The sequence below is a fragment of the Bos grunniens genome, chromosome 6 (assembly GCF_055505025.1).
Source record: "Bos grunniens cultivar Pamir isolate PY7600 chromosome 6, Bosgru_T2T1.0, whole genome shotgun sequence".
Taxonomy (NCBI): Eukaryota; Metazoa; Chordata; class Mammalia; order Artiodactyla; family Bovidae; genus Bos; species Bos grunniens.
The window spans coordinates 34,450,053-34,457,832 of record NC_141170.1 but is presented as its reverse complement, the minus strand read 5'-3'; positions in this window follow the sequence as shown (position 1 = coordinate 34,457,832).

Below are 7,780 nucleotides of genomic sequence, written 5' to 3'. Positions count from 1 at the left end.
AAACCATCCCACCCTCACCTTCTCCCACAGAGTCCAAAAGTCTGTTCTTTACATCTGTGTTTCTTTTGCTATCTATCTTTTTAAATTCCATATATATGCGTTAGTCTACTGTATTGGTGTTTTTCTTTCTGACTTACTTCCCTGTATAATAGGCTCCAGTTTCATCCTCCTCATTAGAACTGATTTAAATGCATTCTTTTTAGTACCTGAGTAATATTCCATTATGTATATGTAACACAGCTTTCTTATCCATTCGTCTGCTGATGGACATCTAGGTTGCTTCCATGTCCTGGCTATTTTAAACAGTGCTATGATGAACACTGGGGTACACATGTCTTCAATTCTGGTTTCCTCAGTTTGTATGCCCAGCAGTGGGATTGCTGGGTCGTATGGCAGTTCTATTTCCAGTTTTTTAAGGAATCTCCACACTGTTCACCATAGTGGTTGTACTAGTTTGCATTTGCACCAACAGTGTAAAAGGATTCCCTTTCCTCTGAACACTCTCCAGTGTTTATTGTTTGTAGACTTTTTGATAGCAGTCATTCTGACCAGCGTGAAATGGTACATCATTATGGTTTTGATTTGCATTTCTCTGATAATGAGTGATGTTGAGCATCTTTTCATGTGTTCATTAGCCATCTCTATGTCTTCTTTGGAAAAATGTCTGTTTAGTTCTTTGGCCCATTTATTGATTGGGTCATTTATTTTTCTGGAATTGAGCTGCAGGAGCTGCTTGTATTGGAGAAGGTAATGGCACCCCACTCCAGTACTCTTGCCTGGAAAATCCCATGGACAGAGGAGCCTGGTAGGCTGTAGTCCATGGGGTTGCTAGGAGTCGGACATGACTAAGCGACTTCACTTTCACTTTTCACTCTCATGCATTGGAGAAGGAAATGGCAACCCACTCCAGTGTTCTTGCCTGGAGAATCCCAGGGACGGGGAAGTATGTTGGGCTGCCGTCTATGGGGTCACACAGGGTCAGACACGACTGAAGCGACTTAGCAGCAGCAGCAGCAGCTGCTTGTATATTTTTGAGATTAATTCTTTGTCAGTTGTTTTGTTTGCTATTATTTTCTCCCATTCTGAAGGCTGTATTTTTATGTTGCTTATAGTTTCCTTTGTTGTGCAAAAGCTTTTAAGTTTAATTAGGTCCCATTTGTTTAGTTTTGCTTTTATTTCCATTACTCCGGGAGGTGGGTCATAGAGGATCCTGCTGTGATTTATGTCGGAGAGTGTTTTGCCTATGTTCTCCTCTAGGAGTTTTATAGTTTCTGGTCTTACATTTAGATCTTTAATCCATTTTGAGTTTATTTTTGTGTATGGTGTTAGAAAGGGTTCTAGTTTCATTCTTTTACAAGTGGTTGACCAGTTTTCCCAGCACCAATTGTTAAAGAGATTGTTTTTTCTCCATTGTATAATCTTGCCTCCTTTGTCAAAGATAAGGTGTCCATAGGTGTGTGGATTTATCTCTGGGCTTTCTATTTTATTCCATTAATCTATATTTCTATCTTTGTGCCAGTACCATACTGTCTTGATGACTGTAGCTTTGTAGTATAGTCTGAAGTCAGGTAGGTTGATTCCTCCAGTTCCATTCTTCTTTCTCAAGACTGCTTTGGCTATTCGAGGTTGTTTGTATTTCCATACAAATTGTGAAATTATTTGTTCTAGTTCTCTGAAAAATACTGTTGGTAGCTTGATAGGGATTGCATTGAACCTATAGATTGCTTTGGGTAGTATACTCATCTTCACTATATTGATTCCTCCTATCCATGAACATGGTATATTTCTCCATCTATTTGTATCATCTTTTATTTCTTTCATCAGTGTTTTATAGTTTTCTATATATAGGTCTTTTGTTTCTTTAGGTAAATTTATCTCTAAGTATTTTATTCTTTTCATTGCAATGGTGAATGGAATTGTTTCCTTAATTTCTCTTCTGTTCTCTCATTGTTAGTGTATAGGAATGCAAGGGATTTCTGTGTGTTAATTTTACATCTGGAAACTTTACTATATTCATTGATTAGCTCTAGTAATTTTCTGGTGGAGTCTTTAGGGTTTTCCATGTAGAGGATCATGTCATCTGCAAAGAGTGAGAGTTTTATTTCTTCTTTTCCAATCTGGATTCCTTTTATTTATTTTTCTTCTCTGATTGCTGTGGCTAAAACTTCCAAAACTATAGTAGTGGTGAGAGTGGGCACCCTTATCTTGTTCCTGACTTTAGGGGAAATGCTTTCAATTTTTCACCATTGAGGATAATGTTTGCTATGGGTTTGTCATATATAGCTTTTATTATGTTGAGGTATGTTCCTTCTATGCCTGCTTTCTGGAGGGTTTTTATCATAAATGGATGTTGAATTTTGTCAAAGGCTTTCTCTGCATCTATTGAGATAACCGTATGGTTTTTATCTTTCAATTTGTTAATGTGGTGTATCACATTGATTGATTTGTGAATGTTAAAGAATCCTTGCATCCCTGGGATAAAGCCCACTTGGTCATGATGTATGATCTTTTTAATATGTTGTTGGATTCTGTTTGCTAGAATTTTGTTAAGGATTTTTGCATGTAAGATTTTTGCATGTTAAGGATTTTGGCCTGTAGTTTTCTTTTTTTGTGGCATGTTTGTCTGGTTTTGGTATTAGGGTGATGGTGGCCTGATAGAATGAGTTTGGAAGTTTACCTTCCTCTGCAATTTTCTGGAAGAGTTTGAGTAGGATAGGTGTTAGCTCCTCTCTAAATTTTTGGTAGAATTCAGCTGTGAAAGCATCAGGTCCTGGGCTTTTGTTTTCTGGAAGATTTCTGATTACAGTTTAGATTTCTGTGCTTGTGATGAGTCTGTTAAGATTTTCTATTTCTTTCTGGTTCAGTTTTGGAAAGTTATACTTTTCTAAGAATTTTTCCATTTCTTCCAAGTTGTCCATTTTATTGGCATATAGTTGCTGATAGTAGTCTCTTATGATCCTTTGTATTTCTGTGTTGTCTGTTGTGATTTCTCCATTTTCATTTCTAATTTTGTTGATTTGATTCTTATCACTTTTTTCCTTGATGAGTCTGGGTAATGGTTTGTCTATTTTGTTTATCTTTTCAAAGAACCAGCTTTTAGCTTTGATGATTGTTACTATGGTCTCCTTTGTTTCTTTTTCATTTATTTTTGCCCTGATTTTTATGATTTCTTTCCTTCTACTAACCCTGGGGTGCTTCATTTCTTCTTTTTCTGGTTGCTTTATGTGTAAGTAAGGTTATTAATTTGATTTTTCTCTTGTTTCTTGAGGTAACCTTGTACTGCTATGAACCTTTCTCTTACCACTGCTTTTACTGAATCCCATAGATTTGGGATTGTTGTTTTCATTTTCTTTCGTTTCTATGCATATTTTGATTTCATCTTTGGTTTCTTCGGTGATTTTTTGGTTATTCAGAAGCATGTTTTTTAGCCTCCATATGTTTGTATTTCTAATATTTTTTTTTTCCTGTAGTTGACATCTAATCTTACCACATTGTGATCAGAAAAGAGGCTTGGAATGATTTCAATTTTTTTGAATTTACCAAGGCTAGATTTATGGCCCAGGATGTGATCTGTCCTGGAGAAGATTCCATGTGCACTTGAGAAAAAGGTGAAATTCATTGTTTTGGGGTGAAATATCCTATAGATATCAACTAGGTGTAACTGGTCCATTGTATCATTTAAAGTTTGTGCTTCCTTGCTAATTTTCTGTTTAGTTGATCGATCCATAGGTGCCAGTGGGGTATTCAAGTTTCCCACTATTATTGTGTTACTGTTAATTTCCCCTTTCATATTTGTTAGCATTTGCCTTACATGTTGCAGTGCTCCTATGTTTGGTGCATATATATTTATAATTGTTATAACTTCTTCTTGGATTGATCCTGTGATCATTGTATAGTGTTCTTCTCTGTCTCTTTTCACTGCCTTTATTTCAAAGTCTATTTTATCTGATATGAGTATTGCTACTCCTGCCTTCTTTTGGTCTCTGTTTACAGGAAATGTCTTTTTCCAGCCCTTCACTTACTGTTTGTATGTGTCCCTTGTTTTGAGGTGGGGCTCTTGTAGACAGCCTATATGGGGGTCTTGTTTTTGTATCCATTCAGCTGGTCTTTGTCTTTTGGTTGGGGCATTCAACCCATTTATGTTTAAGGTAATTACTGATAAGTATGATCCCGTTGCCATTTACTTTATTGTTTTGGGTTTGAGTTTATAAACCTTTTCTGTGTTTCCTGTCTAGAGAAGATCCTTTAGCATTTGTTGAAGAGCTGGTTTGGTGGTGCTGAATTTTCTGAGCTTTTGCTTGTCTTTAAAGCTTTTGATATCTCCTTCATATTTGAGTGAGATCCTTGCTGGGTACAGTAATCTGTGTTGTGGTTTTTCTCTTTCGTCACTTTAAGTATGTCCTGCCATTCTCTTCTGGCTTGAAGAGTTTCTACTGAAAGATCAGCTGTTATCCTTATGGGAATCCCCTTGTGTGTTATTTGTTGTTTTTCCCTGCTGCTTTTAATATTTGTTCTTTGTGTTTGATCTTCGTTAATTTGGTTAATATGTGTCTTGCGATATTTCGCCTTGGGTTTATCCTGTTTGGGACTCTCTGGGTTTCTTGGACTTGGGTGGCTATTTCCTTCCTCATTTTAGGGAAGTTTGCAACTATTATCTCTTTAAGTATTTTCTCATGGCCTTTCTTTTTGTCTTCTTCTTCTAGAACTCCTATGATTCAAATGTTGGGGCGTTTGACATTGTCCCAGAGGTCTCTGAGGTTGTCTTCATTTCTTTTAATTATTTTTTCTTTTTTTGTCTCTGCTTTATTTTATTTCCACCGTTCTATCTTCCATCTACTTTGTCCTATCTTCTGCCTCAGTTATTCTACTGTTGGTTCCCTCCAGAGTGTTTTTGATCTCAGTTATTGCATTATTCATTATTGATTGACTCTTCTTTATTTCTTCTAGGTCCTTGTTAAACATTTCTTGCATCTTCTCAATTCTTGTCTCCAGACTGTTTATCTGTAACTCCATTTTGTTTTCAAGATTTTGGATCATTTTTACTATCATTATTCTGTATTCTTTTTTCAGGTAGAGTCCCTATCTTCTCCTCTTTTGTTTGGATTTGTGTGCATTTATCATGTTCCTTTACCGGCTTAATATTTCTCTACCTTTTCATCTTATTTAGATTGCTGTGTTTGGGGTGGCCTTCTGTATGCTGGAAGTTTGTGGTTCCTCTTTATTGTGGAGCCTGCTCTCTGTGGGTGGGGTTGGATAAGTGGCTTGTCAAGGTTTTTCCTGGTTAGGGAAGCTTGTGTCCGTGTTCTGGTGGGTGGAGCTTGATCTCCTCTCTCTGGACTGCAATGAAGTGTTCAGGAGTGAGTTTTGAGGTTTCTATGGGTTTGGGTGCCCAGAACACCCAAAAAGATTCACAGAGTCGGGCAGAGAAGAAAAGAGAGAGGGAGGAGATAGAGTTGACCTGGGGAGAAAAAGAAAGATCAAAAAGGGGACAGAGCAATCAAGCCAGTAATCACACTCCTAAGTAAAAATAGGTACTGAAGATTGGATTCGTAAAGGTACAAAATTGATAACAAAAAACAAAAAGCAAAGATTAAAAATCTAGAATAGAAATTAAAATCTTGAAAATACAATATGAAAAAAACTAAACAAAATCACAAAAATTATAAAAAATATGTATGAAATTTGCTTTAAAAAGAGGGTCTTTTTTCTGGAAAAGGCATTAGGTTATAAAAATGACAAAGGAATAATAAAGAACTTAAAAATTCAAAAAATTAAAAAATGATAATAGTAAAATATATCTAGGAATTTCTCTGGAGCTGTTGAGGGCAGTGTAGGGTCAGTTCAGTTCAATTCAGTCACTCAGTCGTGTCCGACTCTTTGCGACCCCATGAACCGCAGCACGCCAGGCCTCCCTGTCCATCACCAACTCCTGGAGTCCACCCAAACCCATGTCCATCGAGTCAGTGATGCCATACAACCATCTCATCCTCTGTCGTCCCCTTCTCTTCCCGCCCTCAATCTTTCCCAGCATCAGGGTCTTTTCAAATGGGTCAGTTCAGTTTCAAATAATTCCTTCTTCTCAAGGTTATACTTCTTCTCAAGGTCTATAGGCCCCTTCCAATGTAGTCAGTGCTAACTACAGGGTTTTAATCTGTTGCACCTGTCACTTCCAGAGCAGTTCCCTCTTCTTTGCTTATTTTGGCTTCCTCTCTTTACAAGTCTCTTCAGTGTCTAATTTCTGCCCTGACACTAGGGGGCGAAGTTATTTAGGTTATTTAGGCTAACTTGTTCGGAGAAGGCAATGGCACCCCACTCCAGTACTCTTGCCTGGTAAATCCCATGGATGGAGGAGCCTGGTGGGGTGCAGTCCATGGGGTCTTGAAGAGTCGGACACAACTGAGCAACTTCCCTTTCACTTTTCACTTTCATGCATTGGAGAAGGAAATGGCAACCCACTCCAGTATTCTTGCCTGGAGAATCCCAGGGACGGCGGAGCCTGGTGGGCTGCTGTCTATGGGGTCGCACAGAGTCAGACACGACTGAAGCGACGTAGCAGCAGCAGCAGGCTAACTTGTTCAGTTGTGCTGTGAAGAGGGAGGAACACTGCAAACAAATATCATGGTGTGTAGGGGGAGTGCTCACAGTGTCTGGGCCACACTGGGTTTGCCCCTGCTAATGGAGTGTATGCTTTCCTGGTCTACAGTGCTCAGGCTCCAGGTTGCTCTGCAGGGGTTCTGTCTAAGGTGGGCCTTGGGTTGGCATGCACTTCCCAGGTCTAAGCCGCTCAGGTTCAGGTTCTCAGGTACTCCACAAAGGGACAGACTCGGTTGGGCCTGCGTTTTGTGCTCTTCCCAGGTCCGAACAGCTCAGGCAACCAGGTGATCGGGGAGTGCACTCTCCCAGCTGGGCGGTGCATCTTATCACCTCCCTGGTCCCAGCCCCTCGGTTTCCTGGGTATGCCATGAGAGCGCAGTCTCAGATGTGTCATGTGGCTCCTCTGGGGAGCTGATCTCTGACTGCGACCCTCATGGCAGATGTCAACCCACCAGGATCACAGCAAGACTTCGTTAGTAACTGGGGACTTGCTCACAGTTCGGTAGAGGGTGCCATCTCTGGGGCCAAGACTGCCCCTTGCCTTCTGGCTCGGGCTGTCGCCCGCCTGTGTCTCTGCCTCCAGTGGGGGGAGGGGCTGGTCTGCAGCCGGCTAGCTCTCCTCTAGTGTTTGCACAATCCTTTGTTTTGTGAGCAGGCCAGGCTGTGCCTCAGAGCTTTTCATGGGCAAGTTCTCTCTCTCTCTCTCTTTTTTTTTCTTTCTGGCTATCCTGCAGTTTGGATTGCTATCTCATGTTAGCTCCCTCAGATTGTCTTCAGGGCATTCAGGCCGGGTCCCTACCCTATGCATGCAGCCGGTGCCTCCCTGTTCAGCCCCCGCTCGCTGCTGGCGGATGCAAGCCTCTGGGCTACCTCTCTGCTGGGAGTTGCAGCTAGACACGTAATCTGTGGGTTCTCTCTTTTTTTTCCTCCCAGTTATGTTGCCCTCCCAGATTCCAAACCTTTCCACAGACCCACCGGTAAGAGGGTTTCCTGGTATTTGGAAACTTCTCCTCCTTCATGACTCCCTCCCCAGGACAGGTCTCTGTCCCTAACTCTTTTGTCTCTCTTTTTATTTTTTATATTTTGCCCTACCTCCTTTCGAAGAGAATGGGCTGCCTTTCTGGGTGCCTGGTGTCCTCCCCCAGCATTCAGAAGTTGTTCTGTGGAATTTGCTCAGAGTTCAAAT